This window comes from Myotis brandtii, unplaced genomic scaffold (genome assembly GCF_000412655.1).
Source record: "Myotis brandtii unplaced genomic scaffold, ASM41265v1 scaffold953, whole genome shotgun sequence".
In the NCBI taxonomy this organism is placed as follows: domain Eukaryota; kingdom Metazoa; phylum Chordata; class Mammalia; order Chiroptera; family Vespertilionidae; genus Myotis; species Myotis brandtii.
This window is the reverse complement of record NW_005371933.1, coordinates 1,940,205-1,965,524: the sequence shown is the minus strand read 5'-3', so window position 1 is coordinate 1,965,524 and position 25,320 is coordinate 1,940,205. Positions and strand designations below refer to the sequence as shown.

Below are 25,320 nucleotides of genomic sequence, written 5' to 3'. Positions count from 1 at the left end.
GAACACTGCATGTTGCAAAGGCTCCAAACAAAAGTGGTTTTAGTTTAATTTAATTCATTTTAATCACAGTTGATATTCAATATTATTTTATTCTAGAGGCCTAGTTCACGAAAATTCATGCAGGAGTAGGCCTTCCTTCCCCCAGCTGCCAGCACCGGCTTCCCTCCGGCACACAGGACCCAGGCTGGCTTCCCTCCAGCCCTGGCTTCATCAGGAAGGAAACTGCCCACCATAACTGCTTTTAGTTAAAGTTTAATTTCAGACCATCCTTTGTGGTTACTTTAGGTCTCTGAGTCTGCTAGGCTGCCACGCAGGCCTTCCCTGAGCTTGTCAGGTCAGCGTGTGGCCCCTTTCGTCCACAATTATTATGTATTAGTTTCAGGCATACAGCATAGAGGCTAGACATTTATATAATTTACCAAGTGACCACCCTGATAAGTCTAGTACCCACTGGGCACCATACGTAGTTACTACAATATTATTGACATTTCTTCCCTATGCTGTACTTTGCATCCCCATGTGACTCTTTTGTAGCTACCAACTTGTACTTCTTAATCTACTGGGAAAGTTTACCTTCTTTCGTTCATATAAGTCCTTGAAATCCGGTGTGTATTTTATACCCACAGCACCTCTCACTTTGCACTGGCCCCATTTCAAGTGCTTAATAGCCACTTGTGGCCAGTGACTACCCGATGGGACAGTGCAGAAATAGCGCGTTGTCTTGGGAGTGGATGAGAATGTAGAGAAGGAAGAATGCCCTCTAATTGGAACACACCGGGCATTCCAGAGGGTGACTGGACAGAAATAGTTATCAGGAAACCACTTTCCAGATCCTCCACGTCCATCGCCCTCTTTCCTAAAATGGAGTTACCCGGGAATAAGACTGAATTCACACACTAGGGCTCTCCCCACTTCACAAAAGAAGGGGGGGGTGACCCAACATACAGGTCAAGTCCCTGGGCAATTCCATAGCCATAGGGTCTGCTGCACTCAATTGTCACTGAATGACTTTGTTCTTGCTCCTACTCTCATCAAAGAATGCAAACGCTTGAGGCAGAGGCCTGTGAGAGCAAAGAGGAAAAGCATTAAATGCTAAAAATGGCTTTTTCCATTTTAAAAAATGTGATCAATAAATTACTTTGAAACATAAGAAATAATACGGGATAAAAATCTGTGGAGGAACTAGGAATAGTAACACACCTTCAAGGAGATAAAAGGATGGAACGTTTCTAAATGTTAAGTGAGCTCTTACATTTTTAAGTGAATCATAGTGGGTATCAAATCATAGATGTTATATAGTTCATCGGGTACATTGAAAAGTGTGATGTGACAGTTTTAAATGTCAATACTTACCATATGCCAGAAAGTATCCCTCTCTGCAGCTATTTAAACTTAAACAATATTTAGACTTCATTTTCAAAATGTACTGGAGGTGGGAGTGCATAGTTTTAGGAAATTATGTTAGGGGTACATACATAAGGGTGAATGTCTATGCGTTTTCTCACTTCTCTACACTGGCCCCCAGGACTGCCTCAATATTTGGGTAATGATGACATCAAGAGGCAATACAGACGGGGGAGTGAGGGAAATGGGGAGGTGTTGGTACACATTATCAGTTCTGAGCTGAGCAAGTTCTGAGGATCTAATGGACAGCATATAGATTATAGACTATAGTTGATAACACTGTATTGTATATCTAAAATTTGCAAAGAGAGTAGATCTTAAATGTTCTCACTATAAAAACTGGATTTGAAAAAGGCAATGAAGAAATAAACAACCGTTTCTTCTGAACTCTAGAAAGTAGGTGGGAAGCCAATATATAATGATTGAGTACCCACCATGGACCTGGGCCTAGTAGAGGCTTTGTATCTACCCGTCTTTATTGTTCCCGGTGGGCACTGTTATCCCCATTTTACTGATAGGAAAATGAGGGCTCAGAGGGGTAAGTGAGGGGCTGATGCAATTTACAGCTGCCTTATGCCTTACAGCTGGTAGGCACTAGAGCCGGGACTCAGCCCAGCTCTGTCTTAATTCAAAACCAGTGCTTCTCCATTGTACTATGATGCCTCTAAAAACCAGAAAAGTATCTGAATCCACCTTAGGGTTTTTTTCCTTTCTCTGATCAAAACAAAGGCTCTGTCTAATTCTTTTCTCCGGTCATAACATTCCCTAAGGCCAGGGACATAGCGCCCTCTAGCGATGGGGCAGACAGTTGGCGGTGAGTTGGTTGGCTTCCAAGAGAGCTTGCCAAGCCCCTCCCATTTCCCTCTCCCTCCAGGCTCCACAGTGAGCTTGTCCCAGACTCCCGCCCCTCCCCAACCACAGGGATCAAAGGAAGGGAGGAAAACAGAGGCAAAGGGCTTGATGCTGAATGGGGATGTTGGTCAGATGTTGAGTTTACCTGGAATGCCCCAGGCTATTTTGGGAAGGCAGACATCCTAGGGAAACAATGAAGTGAAACAATGAAAGAAAACAACTAAAGCAAAATCCAGAGCCCAGTTTTTGCCAAATCAGCCCCATGCGGCCCGCACAGGCCCTGAAAGTCCAAGTCAGGCGTGGGAAGGGCTGAGGCCTCAGGTGTCCGGGTTACTAGCAGGAATGTGAGATGTAGGAAAAGGGTCCCCTTGAAGTCCCCAACAAGTTGGTGACAAAAGGGAAGATCCTGGGTGAGGTGAGAGGGGAGCAAAACCTGGCCGGAGTTGGAGGTTCGGCTCCATCATTTGTTAGCGAGGTGACCTTAGGCAAGTAGCCTCATCTAGAAGATAGGGAGACTCATAGGATTGCCCGGGATTTCTGTAAGAAGGCTAATTAAACGCCGGGACCATAACATGTTTTGTTAGTAGACTGCTAGCAGCCCTAACCGGTTTGGCTCAGTGAATAGAGCGACGGCCTTCGGACTGAAAGGTCCCGGGTTCGATTCAGGTCAAGGGCATGTACCTTGTTTGCGGGCACATCCCCAGTAGGAGGTGTGTAGGAGGCAGCTGATAGATGTTTCTCTCTCATTGATGTTTCTAACTCTCTATCCCTCTCCCTTCCTCTCTATAAAAAATCAATAAAATATGTATTTTTAAAAAGAATGCTGACAAATACTGGCTGTTCCTGCTTGGACTTCAAGACCCTTCCTCTCTATAAAAAGTCAATAAAATATATATATATATATTTTAAAAAAAGAATGCTGACAAATACTGGCTGTTCCTGCTTGAACTCCAAGGGGACTAGTTAGTACTATGTAAACCAAGCATGTCAAACTCAAAGGCTAACCCAGGCCAAATACTGTAAATGAGGCGTGCGGCCCGTGGGCCACACGTTTGACATGCTTGATGTAAACTGCGACTGTCCTTAAAGCTCACATTTCTCAAAGGAACAAGGAACACATACATCCTTTATTGCAGCTGCTAGAGGAACCAAGAGAAAAAGCATTTTCCATGTTATTCTCTTTTCCACCAGGGTTGAGGGACACACCCCTCTTCTAGATCCTGCCACCTCTCAAGAGGAAAGACCCATACCTCTTTCTTTTTGAGTTTTGAGAATTTCTGTTACTGTACTATAGGGACCAACTTAACCCTCCTTTTGTCCGGTCCTGTCCTATCCAGCCAGGGTACACTGTGCCTGGTGTGGGGGGTGAGGGGATGTGAGAGAGGGAGTTGTTTTCCAGAGCAGTTCTGACTGTGGCCAGCTGGTACAAGCATTACTTCCCAGCCATGAGCCACCTGTCCTCCAAGTTCAGGAGCCAGGCAGGTAATAGCCCCAGGGGCTGACTGTGGGCAAAGCTTGGCACCTTGGTCAGCCTGAAATTCCCAACTGAGACATTTGTGCCAAGGAGGCCACACTGCTCCTCAGATCCCTCCCAGGGACCTAGGGGAGGAGAGGACGTCTTGCCTTGGTGGGTTCGTGTCCCTGGGCTGCCATAAAACCACCACAAATGGGCTGGCTAATAACAATAGGAACCTCATCTCCCACAGTTCTAGAGGCGAGAGGTTCAAAGTCAAGGTGTCCCACACAGCCATGCACCCTCTGATGGCTCCCGGCGTTCCTTGGCTTGTGGTGGCACAATGTCAGGGTCTCTCTCTGTCTTCATATGGCCTTCCTCTCTGTGTGTCTGTCTCATCTTCCTCCCCTCTCCTTTATAAGGACATTATCATTTATTTTAGGGTTCACCCTTGAGATCCTTCACTTAAGTCTGTAAAGACCCTATTTCCACATGAGGTCACCGGCTGTTAGGTCTTGGACATACCTTTTGGGATAAAATTTAACTCATCACACTTGGTCTGGGGCTACTTTAAAATCCTGCCTTGTTAGCTTTGTGGCTTTAAAAATGCTAGAGAGGAGGGTTACAGAGGCAGTAAAGGGGAAAGGCTTGCAGGCCAAGGGTCAAGACAGTGGAAAGTGATAAAAAGCAGAGGCAGGAGAATCTTGTGTCTGGAGTACCTTGCTCCCATCCTGCCCCATTTCTCACCCCTTCCCTCTTTGCAGCACCCCAGACTCTTCTTTTCCAGATGAGGCATGAATGAGCCCTCTCCTTCCTGAAACCTCCAGTGGAGCTGGCGAGAGCACATGCAAGAACCCGGCGGCCCAGGAGCTCAGCCAGCCCGTCCTAGAAACAGACATCTGTCTGTGCCTCTGTCTGCCGAGCCCCTGGCCCTCACTGCGATGGGAGAATGTGACACCTTGACCCTGCACAGTCCTTCTGTTACTCAGAAGTAGGTTAGTGCAGGTTGCTGGGATGAAGTGGGTGAAAGTTATCAGCCGGAAGCTTGGAGTGTTTGGGGTGTTTTCTCAGTACCTATTTCCAGGCCCATAGAACTGAACATACACCTGATTCCAAGGAGGGAGGAAGAGGTTGTGGCTAAAGGGCAGGCTCTGGAGTCAGACTGTCTGGAGTCAGCACTACCTCCTGGCCACTTGCAACTTCAGGCAGCAGAAATGGGCTTAACGGCTCTGAGCCTCAGTCTTCTCATCTGTAAAATGGAAACGGTGAATGTACCTGCCTCACACAGCTGCAAGACTTGAATGAAGTGAGGCACGGAAAACACAGTGCCTACCACAGGGCAGCTGCTGTAATTAAAGGAAAAATAATCATAATGGTGTTGATTAGAAAAATAATAAAAGACCCCAGTTGCCTTGTTCAACAAGGTACTCCAAGGAGCAAAGTTTTAGAGCTTAAAAAGGGGTCGGCATGTGAATCACGTCAGCCCCGCAGCCACAGAAGTGCTGACAAGGCACCAGGCTCCACTCCTTTTTGGTCTTCTTGGTTTGCAGGCGCGCTCCCCTCCTGTCTGAGAACTAGAGTTCCAGCCGCGAGATAAACACAATGGACTCGGAGGTGGGCATTGTTCTCCAGCAGCCTGGCCCCAGCCCAGCTGGGAGAGCATTTCCTTTCCAGCATTCCAAACGGCGACTGTCCCAAAAGATGATTAAAAATCAGCTTGCAGTGGCAGCCGAGTAAAAGGCGCTGAGCTCCAAGTGTGGGGCGGGCAGGGTATCCCAGGTTATTAAATAAGCACGCTCACATTGGCGGGGGGTAGGGAGGGATGGGGGGGGGTAGAGGACAATCGTCAGATTGGTAGCTGTCAGCTTTGAATAGTGTTTGTGCATCTGGACAACTTGCTGGCGATGGGGCTCAGGAAGGCTCTCCAAAGCCAATTCCCAGGTGCCTGGAGGTATGGCTGAAGCAACTCGCCCTTCCCTTTGGTTTACCCTGCAACTCCATCAAGATTCCAGAAAGTCTTGGTTTAAATGGTTTCTCAACATGGGCCTGTGACATGGGTCCTATCTCACTCCCCCTTCCATCACTGGAAAAATTGAGAAGCAGAGAAACAAAGCACGTGACACAGTGTCGCCAGGATCCAGGGTCCAGAACCTCCCAGATGTGTGCAGCTGTGTGTGGACAGCCCGACAAGTCTCTGTGACCAGTCGGAGGATGACGCAGGTCTAGGCCAGAAGTAAGGAATCAGGATGTGATTTACTTCCATCCCTGGGACCCTCCAGGGACGAGGCTGCTGGAGAAGATCAAAGCCGCGTAGGCGGGTACCTGGCTGTGCCAACCTCCACCAGGTCAGAAGGTGGCCAGCAAGGCATCTGGATCTGGTCAAGGTGAACTTTTCCTTCTCATCTACCTTTTTTAAAATGTTATATTTTTATTGATTTCAGGGAGAGAGAGACAGAAACATCAATGATGAGAATCATTGATTGGCTGCCTCCTGCATGCTCCCCACTGGGAATCGAGCTTGCAACCCAGGCATGTGCCCTGACTGGGAATTGAACTGGGACCTCCTGGTTTATAGATCAACTAGAGGCCCGGTGCACGAATTCATGCATGGGTGGGGTCCCTTGGGGTGGCCTGCAGAAATCGGGCCCAGCTCACACCCCCAGCCTCGCAGCCCTGTAGCCCTGCCTGGCACCCCACCTTAGCCTGGAGCTGCCCCCTCACCTGCTCCACCATCCCACCTTGGTCCCACTCTCATCGGGGGCCCATCAGGGCCGGCAGTGCCTCCACTGCTGCCCGCTGCCAGTGCCAGCGCCGAGTCGCCGATGCTCGCCATGTTCCACGCCATCCCCTGGTGGTCAGTGCACATCATAGTGAGCGGTTGAACTCCCGTCAAAACACCACCCGAGAGGACAATTTGCATATTATGCTTTTATTATATAGGACTAGAGGCCTGATGCATGAAAATTCGTGCAAGAGTAGGCTTTCCTTCCCCCAGCTGCCAGCACCAGCTTCCCTCCGGCACCCGGGATCCAGGCTTCCCTCCTCCGGCCACCCGCAGGCACCTGGGACCTGAGCTGCCAGCACCGGCTTCCCCCCGGCCCCAGCTTCATCAGGAAGGACGTCCAGAATGACATCTGGAAGACATCTGGTCTAATTAGCATATTACCCTTTTATTATTATAGATACTCAATCACTGAGTCACACTGGCCAGACCTCATCTACCTTTTAAATGTCACTCTTACCAGTTACTCCTCCTAATGAGGGGTAGTCCACAGTGGACATAGACTAATCCTGTCTCCTCCACCTCCACTCCCATCCCACAGGGTCAGAACAGAAGCTGCCAAGTTCGCACAATGCGGCTCTGCCCCTATGGCCACATTTGATTGGTCCAGATGCAGAACTTGACCCAAAACAGGGATCAAGTTAAGAGAGGACTTGTTTTCTCTTCAGGTGTTCCAATAACAGGTAAAACTCAGAAGCTGTGAACAGCCATCTTCTGCCATGTATACTGGGAACAAAGAAAGCCTCTAGTGAGAACAAAGTCAAATCATACTGAACTCGAATCCCAGCTCCACTACTTACTGGCTGTGTGTCTTTGGGCAAATTACTTAGTCTCTCTGAGCCTATCGCACAGGGTGGCTGAGAGGTTTAAATGAGATGATATTTACCAGGAGCCAAACACCAAGAGGTGATCAATATATGGTTATCTTCCCTTCCCCTTCCTTCCATTGATTCCAATATGAAGCAAGATCTGGGCAGCCAGGGTGATGTGGTCCTAATCCACTCTCTACATACAAGCTGGGATCTTAATAGAGCCCAAATATATTTACAATTTATTTTACCACGTGATTTATTTTACCATGTGAGCAGATTCATGTGAAAGTTTTAATGTGATTCAAGTGTGGAACCGCTTATTGAGGACCACAAAGGTGAATCCAATGAAACTTACACTCTCCCAATAGCTGCACGTCACACACACACACACACACACACACACACACACACACACACGGCAGCTGGCAGAGCCCACACCCTGGATAACGTGATGGGGCATTGCCAGCACTGGGGCTTCACTGGCCAATGAGGACCCCTTTGTCTAGGGTCAGGGAGGACTTGTGTCACCCGACTTCTGCTACAGTGGGTCCTGTCATGGGCTAGGTCTTAGCACTGCATGTTTTCTTTGCAGTCTTATTTATTCCTCAGACAAACCTGTGGATCAGGTGCTGTTAGTATCTCCACTTTATAGGTGAGAAAGCTAATGCTCAGGGAGGTCAAGAGACTTGTCCAAGGTCATACTGCTGCTCAGTGGTGGGGCCAGGACCCTGACCTAGGTCTCTATGAGCCCAGAGCCCTCGAGTCACCATTTCTACACAACTTCCATATTGAAACTGGAAAAAAAAACACCTTAGAAATCAGTCCTCTAGACTCAGCAGCATGGCATCACCTGGGAGTTTGTTAGAAATGCAGAGTCTCAGGCCCTGCACTTTTCACAAGAGCCCGTGCTATTTTGTATGCACCTTCACGTCGGAGAAGCCCAGCTCTAGGTTAAATGTGGTCTGATTACTAGTCTCCAGCATGTTAATAGGAAAGAAAAGTTTTCATGGTCAAATGAGTTCAGGAAAGAGCAAGTTGAACAAAGCCAAACTGGCTTCCCTGTTACTGGATCTCTGGGTGCCTTTAATAAGGTGATATGTATGTATTACGATGTGTTAATTGGGGGTGGAGTTTACAGTATTCCCCCAACTTATCTGACCTTAGAGACCTTTCTTTTTCTTTTTCTCTTTCTTCTTTTTTTTTTTAAGCAGCATGAAAAACTAGTGTACCAAATACTTACTAGTAGCTTTGGGGAATGGCTGATTTAGACCAGCTGCCTTGTAGCACAGCTGTTGTAAATGAGGTTGCGAGAAGTCGTTTTGCCCAAGGTGGCAGTCAGCTGGTGGCTGTGTGGGACTGCGTGTCAGGCCTGCAGACTTTGTATACTGTGTTCTTTCCAGGGTCTGGCTCTGGGAGGCCCAGAAATTTAACTTTGATCCTGGCCCATCGCCTCCCAGTTATGAGGAAATAGCCATGCCCCGTGATCAAGCTCGGCAAGAGGAGGCTGGAGTCAAACAGGTTAATGAGCTCTGCTCCAGAGTCCAAACCACAGGCCCGAGATCACAGAGCTAACAAGTATCCAAGCAGAGGAGGGAACACAGGTGTGTCTGGTCCCAGTGCTCAGCCTCTCTCCTTCCCTGGAGGCAGGGAGCCTTCTAGCTTGGCAGCCACACCGGGGGCAGAGCAGAGATTGGGTGAAGGTTGAGTCCTGAAGAAGGAGCCAGACCTCCTCCTGGCGAGCCATCAACCGCAGGATTACAAAAAACAGTGAGTCACAATCCAACACTTGGGAGATAAAAAGGACAGCGCGTGTGTGTGTGTGTGTGTGTGTGTGAGAGAGAGAGAGGGGGGGGGGCATTTCTGGATTTCTAAAAGGGGGCAGGGATTGAGGGGTGCCTACCACTGGCTGAGGCTCTCAGATGTGAAGGGCCTTCTCTGGATCTCAAAGAGGCAAGTCTTTCAGTTGATGCCAGAGATTGGGTGGTTGGGTAGGATAAGGCCATTTCCTTGTGGCAAAACAAGCCCTGCATCTGGGCATATCAGGGGCAGGGCCAGTGAGAACCAGTGAGGTCATGGAGGCATCCTCTTCATCAGCCAAAAATCCCAACAAAAACCCTCAGTGGTTCACCTCCTCTGGCTGCATCTGCCTGTCTTCCCTCTGGGCCTTCTCCTGGTTTCCCTTTACTTGGACGTCCACGACTCTGTAGTGTGATCCTTGAACCCAGACCTGTAGGTACAGAGTGCATGCAGGTCAGTCCACTGAGCCACAATCGCAGGAGGGAGCTTCTTTGGAGAAAGCAGGAAAGGAGACAGAGAAGTGCCCTCCCCAGTGCCAGGCACTGAGCTTGGCACTTAGCACGGTATCTCATCCAACAGAAACATAGGCAAGCACTGTTTACCCCCCTTTCGTAGGTTAGGAAACGGAGTCACCGAGGGCCAAGGAGTGTGCCGGAGGTCACCAGGTGAGGGAACTGAGGTGTGAACCCTCAGGTTTTGTGCTGCACTGCGCTCTTGGGCAGGGGAGGTTTTAGTCTGAGGAAGCAGACGGAGGGAGAGGATGTATCGGGGGCAGTCCAGCTCTGGCCTTCCTACGCTCGGCCCCTCAGACCCACAGTGGAACCATCGAAGGCAGGACTCAGACCACATCCTAACTTAGTAAATCTGAATCCCTGGCTGGAACCCGTGTATTATCAGTTTGTTAAAGCTTGTCCGGTGATTCCAGTGAGGTCAAAGTTGAGAGCCAACCTCCTCACTTAAATGTATTTAAATTCTTTCAATGGTGTAAGTGTTCAAGAAACACCAATCTTCTCCCTACCCGGCCCCTACCCCAAATTCAGCCCACTTTCTACTAGACAACGATGGACAGAGAAGATTATGAGCAAGGGTGGGATTGTGATTCCGACCATCCTTGAGCCTTAAGGACAAGGCAGGACTTGGGGTGCCCTGGGGTGTTGCCTGTCCAGGGGGGGTCCTGGGGAAGGACCCAGAGGCCATATGTTGACTAGTGAGAGGTGGCTGGGGGAGCAAGTGCGGGTAGGGCACTGGGGTGAGATTGCTGCTTCTGACCAGACAGGCAGCCCAGAGTTGGTCCAGTCCATCCTACCAGGAAATGCAGGTGGAGCCCCCAGGTGGACAGTGACACTTTGTCTTAAAGAGCCTGGCACGGTGCCCTCCAGGCAGGGACGGCTGAAAGGCAAGGTAAAGGCGAGCTTCCCCTCCTGCCTGGGCCTTTGTTGTATAAATAAACGATGATTAAAACCCTGGTATAAATATCCTAAACTGTTCACGGTGCTTGCTTCCAGCCCGGTGGGATTAGGGGGGACTTTCACTTCCCTTGGTCATCTGTTTCTTTGATATTTAGCTTGTTCCTAACAACCATTGTACTACTTTTGTCATAAAAAAGAATGAATTTTTAAAATTTAAATATTTGCAGAACAGCATTTACCTGTGCGCTCACATGGACTTTCGGGGAGAATCAGTCATTTGGAGGAAGATTTCCAAATCGTAGCAGCCCAGGCACAGTTTGGTGCCCCTCCCTTATCTGAGCTGTTTTCAAGGACAGCTTCCTTCATCCTGGGGTTACCCTTCACTCTCCCAACAGGAAGCATTTTAGGTCGAATCAGCTCTTCTCTCCCTACTGTGGCTTTGCCATCAAGAGCACCCCTGCCTTCTTCCCCACACATGCCCAGGTGCTCTGTCAGCCACCAACACATCAGATATCTCTTTTCACCCCTCGGTCCTCAATAGCAAGAAGAAACCTGCCCCAGGGTGTAGGATTAGTTACCCCCTTAGCAAATGGTAGCTCAGTGCAGGAGAGGTAGCGGGAAGAGGCTCTGAAATATGAATGTGCTAGAGAAACATCATTGATTCATGCCCGAAGCCAGGCTGTGCCCAGGTGTAACATAGCGAGGAGACAGCAACAGGGAGCATTTCAAAATGAGAAACTGTGAAAAGCAAAGCAGGGGCGGGCTAGGTGCACAGGGTCCGCCCCTCTGGTAGGGGCTCACCCCATCCTGCTGCTTTGCCCAGCCTGACACACCAGGCATGGGAGTGCTGAGCGGAGTATCACATCACGTTAGCTTAGGGGCAATCGTGGAAGCACTGGGCCTGTCGTCCACTGAGTGGGCAGAGGTGCCAGAAGACGTGGGTCTGCCTGAGTCACGGGTGAGCTTGAATCTAGTGCTTAACATACACACTTTTCACACAACATGGTCCCCAAATGTAAGACAGCCACCTCAATGCATGCTCACCCACAGTCACAGCACCTGTCCCCACCCTGGTGGGGACACCAGCTGGTGGGACTTAATGAGAGAGAGTTTGTCAGTCTCCAGCATGGTACCTTCTTTTAATTTTTTTAACATATTTTTATTGATTTCAGAAAGGAAGAGAGAGATAGAAACATCAATGATGAGAGAGACTCATTGATCAGCTGCCTCCTGCACACCCCCTACTGGGGGTCGAGCCTGAAACCTGGGCATATGCCCTGATCAGGAATTGAACCGTGACCTCCTGGTTCATAGGTCGAGTTCAACCACTGAGCCAAGTCAGCCTGGCCAGCACGGTACCTTTTGAAGGAGAGGTCAAGGTGATTTTGACCACGCACACTCCTTCCTTGTGCCCTGATTTTAAAGAAAGTAACCCCTAAAGGTGAAATCCCAGCTCCTGCTTCGTTGGCTGCCAGCATTCCTTTGTTCTCTTCCCATCTAGCTCCATCCTCTGGTCCCCAGCTTTTGACACCACCGCAGGCCTTTGCCTGGGATGGAAGGCCAACTGCCCCGTCACAGGGGCTCCCTGGAGTACTGGGTTGGATCAGAGGCCACCAGAATTTGGGGGATTCTTCCAATCCTGTAATGGCCACAAGGACTCGAGGGCCGGGTAGTTAATGGAAAAGGCGTCAGCTTTCTCAGGGAACTCAGCTGGAAGGATTCGTGTTCGAGGGTGCCAACCCCTTTCTAGTCACAGGAATCTGAACTATGAAGACACTTGGATAGGGGACAAGGCCCTGGGCTCGGAGACAGATAAGTGTTTCTCTGGAAAAGGAATCTTGGCCTCCTGCAGACCTGGGAAGTGCCAGGGCTTAGCTCCTGCGTGAAGATTGCTGGTGCTGACAGCTGGGAGCCAGGGCTCTGGGGCAGCTCGCAGCACAAGAGCCCAGGAGCCGGAGGTCCTGGTGCGGGAGGAGCCCTTGCAGCGTGAGCTCTGCGTTCTGCAGATACCCACCGGCTGGCCCCTCTGAGGGCTCCCTCCTATGGTGTCAGAGCCATTTCCCAAGCACCTGCCACAGTTATCAGCTCAGGCTGAGTGTTGCTGGAGTGCAGAGAGAGGGCAGAGGGAGAGAAGCAGCTGGGGGCTTCTGCCCTGGCAGCTCAGCGGCCCAGAGGAGCTCAGAGAGTCATGGGACACTGTGCATTCACCACAGAGTTGTCTCCAGGCTGCCGTTCAGAGCACACACTTGGGGTCTGGAAGGCTGAGACTCCCATCCCATTCCTGCTAGATTTAGGCTGAGCGCTGCGGACAACTCACACGTGACTTCTCTGAGCCTCAGTCTTCTCACCTGCCAAGTGGGGATAATAAGGCCATCCTCACGAGGTTGTGGCAAGGCTACACGAGAAAAGGGGCAAAAGGACAAAGGTGTGTTATAGAGCGTGAGCCTGCTGGGATAGGCTGGGCCACATGGTGTGGGGGCAGAGAAGGACAGGTGAGGACCCCAGACAATGGAGAGGATCTTTGCTTCCTTAATGATGTCTTCTGTTTGTTTCATTTCTAATAGAGACTTTGAGGATCGGAGAGGAGCTCCCTGTGAGGAGAGGAAGGATCTAGAACACAGGGTGGTGGTGCAGGGAAGAAGGCCAGGAGGAGCTTGGACCCCTCCTCCTTGGTGACCATGGGGTCTGCCTACATATTTTTTATTTCTCGTGTATCAGGCAAAGACTCCTATTAATAAAATAAACTGTTTCCCTACTTACAAAGTGAAGGGATTGGATGGGCTGCACTTCAAGCTCTGTCCAACTACAATTTGGTGTCTCTAGATACATGGAGAAACACTCTACATATGCACACATGCATGTACACATGCACATTCACATGGATGCACAGTTGCTCACACTGACATACATTCTGTTCCATGGGTTCAAGTCAGAATAAGCTGGTCTTTGTGGAAAACCATGGGCATGAGTTCCAGGCGTGGGCACACCTGTGCTGCTGCTGTTAGGCCTTTCCCCAGGTGAGAAAAGGACCAAGGCCTGGGACCACTCTCCTATCTGGCCTCTGCATTATCCCTGGCCTCTGCATTATCCCTCCAGTGGTGAGGGGAGCAGTTGGGCAAGGAGAATGCTGCAGAAAAGAAGAGTATGAGTATCCACCCTGAGGCAAGTCAGGAGGCAAGGGTGTGGGGACTTGGCTTTACCACACTCCCAGATGCACCCAGAGAGGGCAGAATGCCAGGCTTAGCCCTGGGAGGTCCTAGAAGACTAGCCAATGCTCAGGTCACACCTTCATGCTTTGGGTAAAACCAGGGAGACTCAGGGTAACAGTCACAGTCATCTTCCATGGCTCTCCTGCTGCAGGACCATGCAAGGTCACTCCTGAGGACAGCAACATTGAGTCATTAAGCGATTCATCCATTCACCGAACACCTATCTAAAGCAGACCTATATCCTGCTTTGGGGGAGCTCAGAGCTATCTTTTCTGCACGGCTGACTTCCCAGCAGGATGAAGGAGGCCTTCTCCTAGCCTTTGAGCACCATATGAGTAGGCCTCCGTGTAGCAAACTACATTGGAGGACTGAGTGTCCAGCCTGTGGGTTTTGAGTCTCCTTCAGTGCCTTGGAGTAGAGAAGACCTCTTTGCCCGGTGCACCCCACACCTTGTCTCCACCTGTGCCTTCCCAAGCTGGTGCCAGGCTGGATCACAGCACCCCAGCCTTAAATGGCACCCATGCTCCCAGCATCCATACCACAGGCCAGAACCAGACAGATGCTTCAATACAGGCTTAATGAACAGCCCCACTGTAGGAACACGGAAGGGGGTGGTAATTCTGGCTTGGGGAATGGAGGAAAGCTTCATCAGAAAGAAAGAGATGAACTAGCACTGAGAGATGGCTAGAGTATTGACAAAAGCCTGAGGGAATATTGTCAGCCAAGACTTGGAGGCAAGAATAGATGAAGGCTGGAAACATTTTTGGTAGATACGTCATCACATGGCCCCCTGACTCAGAGCCAATCACTTCCCTGTACATGGTTGAAGAAACATGAATTTTGGAATCTAAAAGATTTGATCACATACTAACCATGTGATCTTAAGTAAATCATTTAACCCCTCTAAGCTTCCATTTTTTCATCTTACTACCTACATTAGCCATCTCACAGGGTCCTCGGAGCTTCAGATGTGTTATCATGTGAAGCAGCTCACCAGTGCCTACTTAGCACACAGTAGGCAGTAGGTAATGTCTCCTATTTCACCTTCCCTACAATGCCAAGTAGCTGCTCTGCTCCCCCATCTACACCATGATCTTCAGGAGACTGGTGGATTACTGAGATGTCCCAATTCCTCAGAAGCAAGCAGCACAGAGGGGGAAACTAGCTATGGGCTAGGTTGGCATCACATGTACACATGATTTCCCCCAATAAAATGTGCCTTCAGAAGGCATCAGGAGAGGAAGCTTCCAAGGAGAGCCAAGGGTGGAGCTGGGAACCGACAGGAAGAGGGGGAAAGGAAGAGAAGAGGGAGGGCCACGTTGTTTTTCATTTGCACAACTTCTAGTTCTTTCATTGCCATTGACACGACAAAGCCAAACTTCTTGGCTTGAGCTTGATTTTTTTTCTGCTCTTTATAAAAATCCCAGAGTGAAGAATGTATCTCCTTTAGAACTGTCTGTCAGACCAGTCCTTTCTATCTGTGAGGGTCTAGCTCAGAGCTAGTCTTCTTTGCCAAGGTTAAAGACTGAGGACATTGGCTCGGGCAGTGCACACTTGGGAAATGGAATGCTGCAGAGGGTCAGGCATGGAGGCTTTCTCCTGGTGGAGAGTGAGCCTTCTAGATGCCTTTCCTGTAAGTCTTTTAAATTCCTGTCCTCCTTCAAACTTGTGTGTGTGTGTGTGTGTGTGTGTGTGTGTGTGTGTGTGCGCGCGCGCATGCGTACAGGTGCATGCCTGCATGCTATGTCTGCTTAACTGGGAAGCATGTCTATGTCTGTCTGCAGCTAGAATTGCAAGAATCACATGAAATGGAGATATTAGGCAATTATTCCAGTTCTTCAGGTTTTAAACTACTTCTACCTAATATAACCAGATAAGGAAGGTTGGAGTAGGTGGTTCATTCTGCTCAAATTACTCATATAATAACCTTGATTTTCCCATTCACTCTGGGTGTACGAGACAACATTTATCATTAATATCAGCCGGGTCAAAGAACACAGGTATTAAATAAACCTTGTAAATAAAGATAGATGTTCCCAGCCCAGTCTCTTCACAGGTGGTGTGTTTAGTCATATATTCAACAGACATTTTTCAAGCAACAAATATTTATTTTGGCAGACACTGTGCTAGGTGTTGGGGATACAATGATAAGTAAGCAAACATGGTCCTTGCCCAGGTAAAGTGTTTATTTTGGTAAGAAAAAGAAGCAACAATAACTAAGTGAACAAATATGATGCTTGGAAATTATAGCAAGGGTCAGAAAGAGTAAAAACTTTTCTATGCTTTTTGTAAACAAGTTTTGATAACTGTCCGTGAAATTAATTGACACCTGTGTATGAAGTCAGAGTGCCTGTGATGATACTTGGTGATTCACCTGGTCATCACCACTAGCCTCTGCCAAGGCCAAGGGCTCGCCTCAGGCTAACTTAAATCAACAGGTTTGCAGGGAAAACCATTGGCTCTGGCACGAGAAGCCCTGAGCCCACAGCCCAAATAGCTGAATGAGCAAGTCACTTTAGTCTTTTTTTTTAAAATAATCTATAAAATGGGCATCATATCAACCCTACCAAACCCAAGGGTTCTTGTGAGGATCAAGGAGATCATGGGTGAAAGTGCTCTGAAAACCATAAAACTCTAGATAAAGGAAGCGGTGTTGGTAAAATTTCTCCACAAAGAAGTTTAGTAAATCCAAGAGGGAAAGGAAGGGGAGAGGGAGAGGAAAGAAGAGGAGTGGAGAGGAGGTGGGAAGAGAAGAGGGAAAGGGGAGGAGAGGAGTGATAAGGATTGTCCTGCCATTATCCTATTTAACACCCACAACAACCCTATAGAAGTCTCATCTTCATCTACAGATGAGTAAACTGAGGCACAGAAAAGCTAGGAAAGGCACATTGCTAATCCGTTGGGAGCTGGGTTTAATCTGCCCACATCCAAAGCTCTGCCCTTTATCACAAAGCCATAGCTAGACCAATGGAGGGAAGACGCCAGCCTCTCTTCTTTATTTTTTAACTTGAGACGTTGAGTCCCAAATTGGGCTTTCCAGGGAAATGCCACCGGTGATTCTAGTTACAGGAAGAATGTGACCAAAACAAACAACTTCAGAAAATCTAGAGATTATTGACCAACCCTGTTTTTTATGGATTAAAAAAGGCTCTGTAAAGTTTAGGTGGCTTGCCCAAAGCCAATAACTGATTGGTGACAGCATCAGAGAAAAGAAAAAAGGAAGACTAGGTTGATTGTTTTTCAAACTGTGGATGCTTCTCACTAGTGGGTCATTAAAAAAAAGTCATTGGTGAGTAATAACCAGAAGTTTTAAAAAATAAAATAGAGTAGGGTAGAAAATAGAGTACCTCATAAAGGGAAGTACTGCTTCATGATACTTTTCAGTTCCCTGTGTAGAGAGCCTGAACGTAAAATCCCTGTGGGCCATAGTCAAAACCTCTGAGTCTCCCAGGCTGGAGAGTGAGCATGGAGGAGGAAGAGACCCATGGGACTGACAGGATGTTTGAGCAAAATCCAAGATTTACTCCTCTGATTCAAGCAAAACAGCTCTAAAATAACCACAAGGCCTATTTATAGCCTGTGCCAAAATTACTTTTCCTTCATCTCTGGCGTTGACCAGGAGGGCTCCTCCACAGCACACTGCTCCGAGGGAGATGACAGGGGCCCAGAAAAGCCGTCCTGCAGGAAGGAGGCCAGGGGCCAGACTTTTATATAAACCCCCAAGCTGTTTCCCTCGCCTTACTTCCTCTGCCTGCCTGGGGATAAGAGCAGGGCCTCGGAAACAGGGAACAGCATCCTTCACAACAGGATGTAGCAGGGGGACCACACACTGCTCTCTGAGTCAGGCCACCAGGGAGCCAGGCTCTGGCCCCACTTAGTCACTGCAGGGCACCTTAACCCTTCAGAGAACAGGAGCTGACACAGCTGAGGGCCTGAAGGGAGGATGCAGGGGAACTTTCCAACCTGTGACCCTATGGACAGGCCTTCCACAGCCTTGGGGCCCAGGTTTCGGCACCTTCACCTACACCTGGAGCCCACCCAGTACCCAGAAGTTGGCGGTGGAGAATGGACATCATTTCAAGGATTCCTCCCATGTCAGAGGCATGGTTTGGGCTAATACACGTGTGTGTGTGTGTGTGTGTGTGTGTGTGTGTGTGTGTGTGTGTAATGGGGGAGGATGTGGGTGTAGAAGAAACTAGAATAATCAGGAACCTCATCCCTGGACCATGGGAGGGGTTGGTGAGGGCCTCCAGTGTTGGTTACAGAAGGGCCAACCTCTATCTTTTCATATGTGCAGCGATCAGTGTGTATATGGGTATGAGGAGTGGGAGCAGAGTGAGAGTAAAACTATTCATGACACCAAGGAAAACTTTCAACCTTGATAACGGATTATAACTAAAGAGCCAACCATGTGAGAATAGGAAAAGTAAAAATTGAACACTACAGTCAATTTCATGAGCTATTCAACATTCAGGTCTAATTTCCATATAGATAGGTGTTGATTATGCTTGTCATTAAATTTCATGTGAGAGTGACTTTGTTGTAGGTTTATTTGATGGCATGAAGCTCTGCTGATAGGTGGTCAACCTTCATTGAGTGTTGATCCTGATACAGAGCTGCTGTGCTCACAACTTAAAACATTCCTAAGGGAATCCTGAGAACTGGTTCCAATCTCTGCCCAGAAATTGCCTCCTTGGGAGAGAAGTGCCTGCTCGGGGCACATGGCCAGTGAGAGGTAAAGCCAAATGCCTGAGTGTGCTGACGCCCAACCCCTAATCTGCAAGGCTGGGCTGTTCACAGTCCCCCTGTCTACACCCCAGATTCTGGTGGGAAGGACTCCTAGGAAACAGATTCCTGGGAGAGATTCAGGGTTGCTCTGAAGGATGGCCAAGACTGTCTTGCAGCTGGAGACACAAGAATATCTTAAAAGACCACAGTATCCAATGAGAGAGACACACCTGACTTCTAATCCCAGGTTTTCTCTTTAAAAACCTGTGTAACCTTGGCCAAGTCAATCTTTCTTGAGCTTCATTTTTCACATCTAAAAAGGAGATCATTGTACCTGCCTACTGGACTGTGAGGATTAATTGAGAACAGTGAGCAAAAGCTCCTAGCCCAGGGCTACTAGAGTAATCTCAGTACTGGCACTTTCCCTCTTTGTAAAGCTGGCATTGATTTAGAGCTGACCCTCAGGGCAAGGAAGGCCCAGAGCTGTCAATGTTCAGGGTGGTCTCCTAGCAGCTAGTGCTCCTAACTCAATGAGTTCTAAGACTCCTCTTCCTTCTAGCATGGCCTGGGGGGAGCTCGTAGGCCCCGCAGGCAGAGAGCTGCTGCCATGGCTGCAAAGCAATTGTGGCTTGGAAAGAATCTCTGGCATGTGTCATGTGTCCTCCACAAGCCATGATCCATGGTGTGTTGGAAAAGTGCTTTGTTCCGGGACCAAGAGGTCAGTTTGTGGGAGGGTCGCCCATAAGTCTGCATGCTGGGCAGCTAACCCGTCCCCAGAGCCATCTGCTCTGGATCACAGATCCAGACAGAGAGACTGGGTGGCTTGTGTCTGAACTTAGAGAGGGCTGCTAATGGCGGGGAAGAGGGGGCAAGGCCAAGGATTGGTGAGGAGGGGCCATGGAGTGGTTTGCCTACCTGGGTGACCAGTAGAGACAAGGGCTGGTTTGGGACACCTCAAGAACCAAGTTTTCTCAGCTCAGTCACCCAACTTCATTAGGACCCATGCAAGTCATGTCCTTTCCTTGGGTCCAACTTTCCTTATTGGTGAAATGAAGGGGTTGGACAATCTTGAAGTTCTCTTCTAGCTTTGCTATTTTTAGGCCATAAATTCCTAGTTTCTTACAAGGCCCACAGTTCTCCTATGAACAGAAGCCATAGTTAAGCAAGTTGAAGTGGATGGGATGGAGTGCAGAATGGGAAAGGGGGTGGAGAAGACAAGAAGTAAATGCAGAGGGTTTGATTTTCCCAGTTGGATGGCTGGTATGTGCAATGTCATTTTCTTTATTTTTCTGCCATCAGATTTATTTTGTATCTCAAGCCCCTATTCTGGCTGATGCAGAAAAACTAGTGTAGTTACTTCCAGGTAAATCAGTTACTTCCAGGCGAATCAGTCACTTAAGTCATTTTCTCAATCATTTTACTTCTCAGCTCTATCAAATTCAGGATGTTCACTTTCATTTCCCTTCACCCCATCTGTGGAGAGAGGGAGGCTGTGCCTCTGCTCAATCTGCCCTGAGTCCTCCTTTGAGATGTTACGTGTCCCTGTCTGGTCTTCACAGTTATCCATGAATCTTTATATCTGTGGGCTGATCAAGGTCTGATGAGTGTGGGGACTTTACCTAGCCTTTGCTTTCCCAAAACTCTCGTAGGGTGTTGGTCAGTAGATGTTTGAGGCAATGGCTGGGATCTGAGATCTCCACAGCCTTGACCCAGCCAGGCTTGAGGAAGATCTGTGTGGGATTCCTAAATCCATGGGGCGTGATGGGAGAAATGTATTGACACCATCCTGAAATCAAAATGGGTAAGATAAACATGGAGGCTTTCTTTAAAGTAGAACAGGCCATGATGAGCTGCTACAGAGCCTTTCTCCGTCTACCTTGGGAAGAAGACATTTCTTCCCTCCTTCAACACATCCTTATTGGGTCTTTTCTATAAGATCCAGGCACTGTGCTGGGCACTGGGGGCATGGTGATGAATGAGACAGATACTGGCCTGCCCTCCCAGAGCTTGTAAGAGTTACAGACAATGAAACAAAGAACAATGAAGAATGATGGATATTGTGACCCACGCGGGGAAGCACATGGGTGTCTAGGAGCACTTGGTGGGAGAGAAGTGGTTAAGGTTAGTCAAGGAAGACTTCCTGGGAAAGGTGAAATTTAAGGGGAGACTGGTGTTTTAAGCCAAGAAAACAGCAGATATGAATGATAAATCCCCTGCTGAGAGATGTTGATGGTTGGAGCACAGAGGGCAACAGGACAGAGGAAGATGAGGCTTGAGAGGTAAGAGGGTACCAGTAAGAGGTGAATGAGTGCACCGGGTTTGAGGGCATCAACTAAGTACTCACTTCCTCACTCCCTTCCAGTCTTAAATCCTGAGTGCAGAGTCTAACCTTTTTTATGTCTTCATAACATCTAGCATGGGGCTGTGCATACAGTAAGTGCTCAATTAATACTTGTGAAGTCATTGACCAAGGATAGGGGTCAATGAAAAGTTAAGGACCTAGTTCTACATACAGACCTTTAGAAAATTAAAGCATGCATTTCCAATCACATGACCTGTAAGTTTATGGCCCTGTAGTTGCATTTTAAAAACTAAAACAAAATACTTGTTAAAAACTAATGGGAATGTGTAAAATCAGCACTGGCAAGTCTCCATTGGCAGGCAGGGAAACCTGGCTTCTTGAAGGCTGCCTGGCTCCATGGCTGAAATATGCCACGAGCAGAGATCCAGAGGTGAAAAGTCATTTGCTTCTGGGAGCAAGAAATGAACTCAAACCCAAGGTGGCAGGTTTCAGCTCTCTAGGGCAAAATGACATTATGAGCCTCAAAGTGTTAAGGATTGCCAGCTCACAACACATTCATTGCAATGGGAATTCAGAAGAGGCAGCCAGTCCTAGCTGGAGTCGTTAGGGGGAGGTGTAGGATGCCAGCTTTCTCCTAAGGCTGGGCCTCAGCCAGGTCAGAGGAGCCCAAGACCTCCCAGAACCCATCCTCTCTGTCTTTCAGAAGCCCACTGGCCCCCCAAGTCTTGTCTCTTCCAGCCACCCTCTTCTGCCTGGGCCTTACCACTCAGCTGTCCATGCCTCCTCAGTATACGTTTGCTTTCACCTCTCCGCACACACAGGCCATGTTCAAGCCAAGCATTTGCTCCTATACCAAACCCTCAGTCAGTTAGTTTCTCAGCAATTTAGATATGCTAAATGCAGAAAGTCTGGTTTTCTGGTTAAACAATATCCTCAGATATTTTCTCTTCTCACCCCAGATCTCCTCTCCAGGCCTTTCTTCCCAGCCCTCATGCCCTTTGTTGTTTGATTTAGGAGTTGAATGAGTTTTCTAGAAACACACCACAGAAATAAATTCCTCAGAGGCAATGCAATAAATTATCTGAGATATGCATGAGTGATGGAGCCTTTTGGTAGGAGACGCTGAAGAATGCTAATCATGGAAAAACACATTTCAAGAGGCCAAATTTTACAGGGAGCAATTAGTATTAAATGAGACCATGTCAGAGGCACCGGGGCATTGGAAACGGGCTGCCCTGCCTCCTTTTGTCAGTTGGGTTTTCTAAATGGAACAGAATGATATGTAACCAAAATACTGGAAGACCATTTCTTTGCTAAGGAGACCCAGCCAACAAACACAGTGGAAAAATAGGAGATAGCTCTCTCTCTCTCTGGGAGTTTATTTTTCAATCTTCCGTTAGAGGACAGAACCTAGAGCCTTGAAAAGCTCTAGGAGTCAAAACAATCAGTAAGAAAAGTTCTTTGACTCCCCCGAGCTGAGTACAGATAAAAATGCCACTTTTAAAGAAAGAAGGGAAACTGGAATTGTTAGGTTAAATGTTTGTGTTTGCGAACCATCTGTCCTGTGTTAAGAAAAGGATTTTTTTATATATATATAAAATAAAAGTCTGTGTTGTCATCTAAATGATTGGTTTGTGCCCTCGTGGGGAGTCTAAAGAGAAAACTATTTGGGTTTAAAAAATGGGAAAAATTAGTCACTAGTGATTCACAGAGACTATAAATATGTGGCTATGTTGTTCACTTATGTATGGTCCAGCTGGGATAAGCTGTTTGGGAGGAAGCAGGAAGATACACAAACAGTCTGAAAGGCAGCCGAGGCCCTGCTTCAGGTGTGGTGGAGTGACCAAGCCTCCCTCCCCTCAGAGCCTCTTTGTCTCAGTATTCAGTCCTGCCTGCAATAGCCAGTAGCTGCCTCTGTTAACTTGTGTTTGTCCTAAGCCACAGAGAGCTACCCTGGCCACGTCACACTGGGCTGATAGTGCCAGGGAATCCGCATCTCCCAGGAGCAGCCCTCAACCAGTGATGGAGGGGAATGTGTGTGATGTAGCCCAGCATCCTCACCCCTGGGGCGGGAGAGAGCCCAGGCTCTACACCTTTCCCAGAATTTCCCCATAGGGTTCTGCTCTGCTCACCCACAGGAGTAACTGCTTAATATCACACCCTTTATTAGCTGCCCCCGCCCCTGCCCCACTTCCTCCTTCCCCTACCGTGTTTCCTGCACTTGCCATAAAAACACCTTGCCCTTGAATACTTGCCTCAGGGTGTGCTTCTGGGGGAACCCAAGCTGAGACACTGAGCTACATTTTTTCCCTCCCTGGGGTCTAATGAGCCTTGTTATTATTAACTTCCTTTGCACCTCTTTCCCTGTACAGCATTCTCAGCCATTCCTCTCCCCACAAGCCTCAGCCCTTCACCTGCCTACACAATTCTTCCTGCCAGAACCCTTCCTGCTTCCCCAGCTGAGTCGGTGCAGGACTGAGTCACCAGTAGGTTGGAGTGGACCTGGGTCTGGGTGGCTTCCTATTGGTCATGCCCTCACCCTGGGTCCTAATACTCTGCAAGTATTCAAATCAGGTGCTGTGGGGTCAAATTCCAATAGCAGATCGATAGCACCCTGACGATCCACTCCTGGATCTGACCGTAAGTGTCCACCTCATTGTCCATTCTACCAGGAGTGGAGCCCACAGAGGTGGTCAGGGCTAGTAGGAGAAAGAACACTGCCATTTCTGGGGTGCCCAGTTAATATGTTCTAGGCTCTGTTCAGGTGTAGTCTTCTAGCAATTGGTAACAAGTAAATAGGATTCTCATCAGATTTTTAAAACTAACATGTTTATCCACAATAAAAGGGATGACCTTTATAGAAATTTCAGAAAACATAAAAAGAAATGAAAGAAAAATACCACCCATATTCCTATCATCCAGAAACTACCTGAGATACTAGTTTTTCTCCTCCTGCCCCTTGATTCTTGTGTAAGTAGTAGAAATCACACTGGCTTTCTTTTCCACTCAGTAGTAAAGTAGGAGAATTTCTCTCATGTCACTTCATACTTTGCACACATTAGGACAGAATGCTTGTCTCTTGCACATTCTACATGTGGAGAGAGAACACCCACTCCATTCCCACGGGACGGGCACTTTGGGGAAGACTTCTTTTAGCACCGCCGATTGGTGAGATCAAGGAAAGAGCAGAAGGGGAACTGTCTCTTTCTTGTCTCTTTTCCTGAGTTTTAAAATCAAGAAGTAACTATAAAATTGTATTTTTTAGATAAAATATACCAAATAATCATCTAAGAGAGTTGAAAACAGTTGCTTCTGGAAAGAAAAAAGTCTTATTGAACTTCTTGCCTCCTTAATCCTTATATAACTTTGGTGAAAATGAAACAACGTCATTGAAGGGGGATGAGACATGATTTAATGACCTAACAGTAAACACAGGTTTTGTTATAAACTTTGTAAACATCATTTTTAATGGCTCCGTATTATCCCATTGTGTGGCTATACTACATTTTGTTTATCTATCTTCCTGTTATTGTACATGCCATCTGCTTCCCAATTGTATTTAGATACTACTGTGATGAGCAACCCTGTGCATAAAGCTTTATTTTGTTGTTGTAAATTTGAGATTTTCTTTGTAAGAAAATGAGAGTGCTCACAGGATATACGAGTGCTCATTCCCCATACCCTAACCAGCTTTGATTAAATTTATTTTTAAAAGTCTCAATTAAGTAATGAGTGAAATTATTTCCAATTTTCAACAGTTGATTAATGAGCTCAGAGACCTCCAGCCTGCCCCGGAGTGTGCAAGGTTAAGAAGTGGTGGAGCTGGATTCTAAGCCCAGTCTGTCTGCCTGCCAAATCCTCATCTCAGTAGAAAGGCCTAGTGGAGAGCAGTTGTCAGAGGAGCTGGGTCCTAAGTCCAACCTTTTCATTGACCAGGTAAGTACTCTTTTAATCTCAAGTTCCTTGTCCGTAAAACAGGAGTGCCTCATTAGCCCATCCCCTTCACAGAGCTATAAAGACCAAATGAGATAATGAATATCAACACTCTTGGGAAAATCTAGAAAGTGCCATTTGATTACAGACTTCAAAAGGGCATGGACCCGGCATTCCATTTCCTCTAAAATATATATCTGGATCTCGTGTTTATTTAGCATTAATTTGTGGCAATTATTATAGGTTAAATGCTTTAGATATATTATCTCCTTTAATCCTCCTAACAGCCCAATGGGTTCGGTGTGATTGTTTCTGTTTTTGAGATGAAAAATTGAGGCTACATCCCACAGCCTGGAAATGGTAGAGATGAGCTTGAACAAGGTGATCTGACTCTAGAGCTTGGGCTCTTATTGTTTTAAAATGTAGTTTCTATTACTCTTCAGACATGATGAGGCCAACAGATTAGGAGATGATTTCTACTGAAAAGAGAGTTTGTTACAGTTCTCAAGAGGAGGGGGCACTCCATGCCACATAGCCACTAGGGCAGTGGTTCTCAACCTTCCTAATGCCGCGACCCTTTAATACAGTTCCTCATGTTGTGGTGCCCCCCAATTTCATTGTTACAAATTGAACGTAATT

At 47.7% G+C, this 25,320-nt stretch overlaps 1 long non-coding RNA gene across 1 annotated transcript; it reads left to right on the top strand.

Moving 5' to 3' along the window:
• The first annotated feature begins 8,806 nt into the window (after window positions 1-8,806).
• LOC106724753 lies at window positions 8,807-24,685 on the top strand. Its single transcript, XR_001360592.1, has 2 exons — window positions 8,807-9,070; window positions 24,507-24,685. It is a non-coding gene; the product is annotated as an uncharacterized LOC106724753 (long non-coding RNA).
• Window positions 24,686-25,320: the final 635 nt, after the last annotated feature.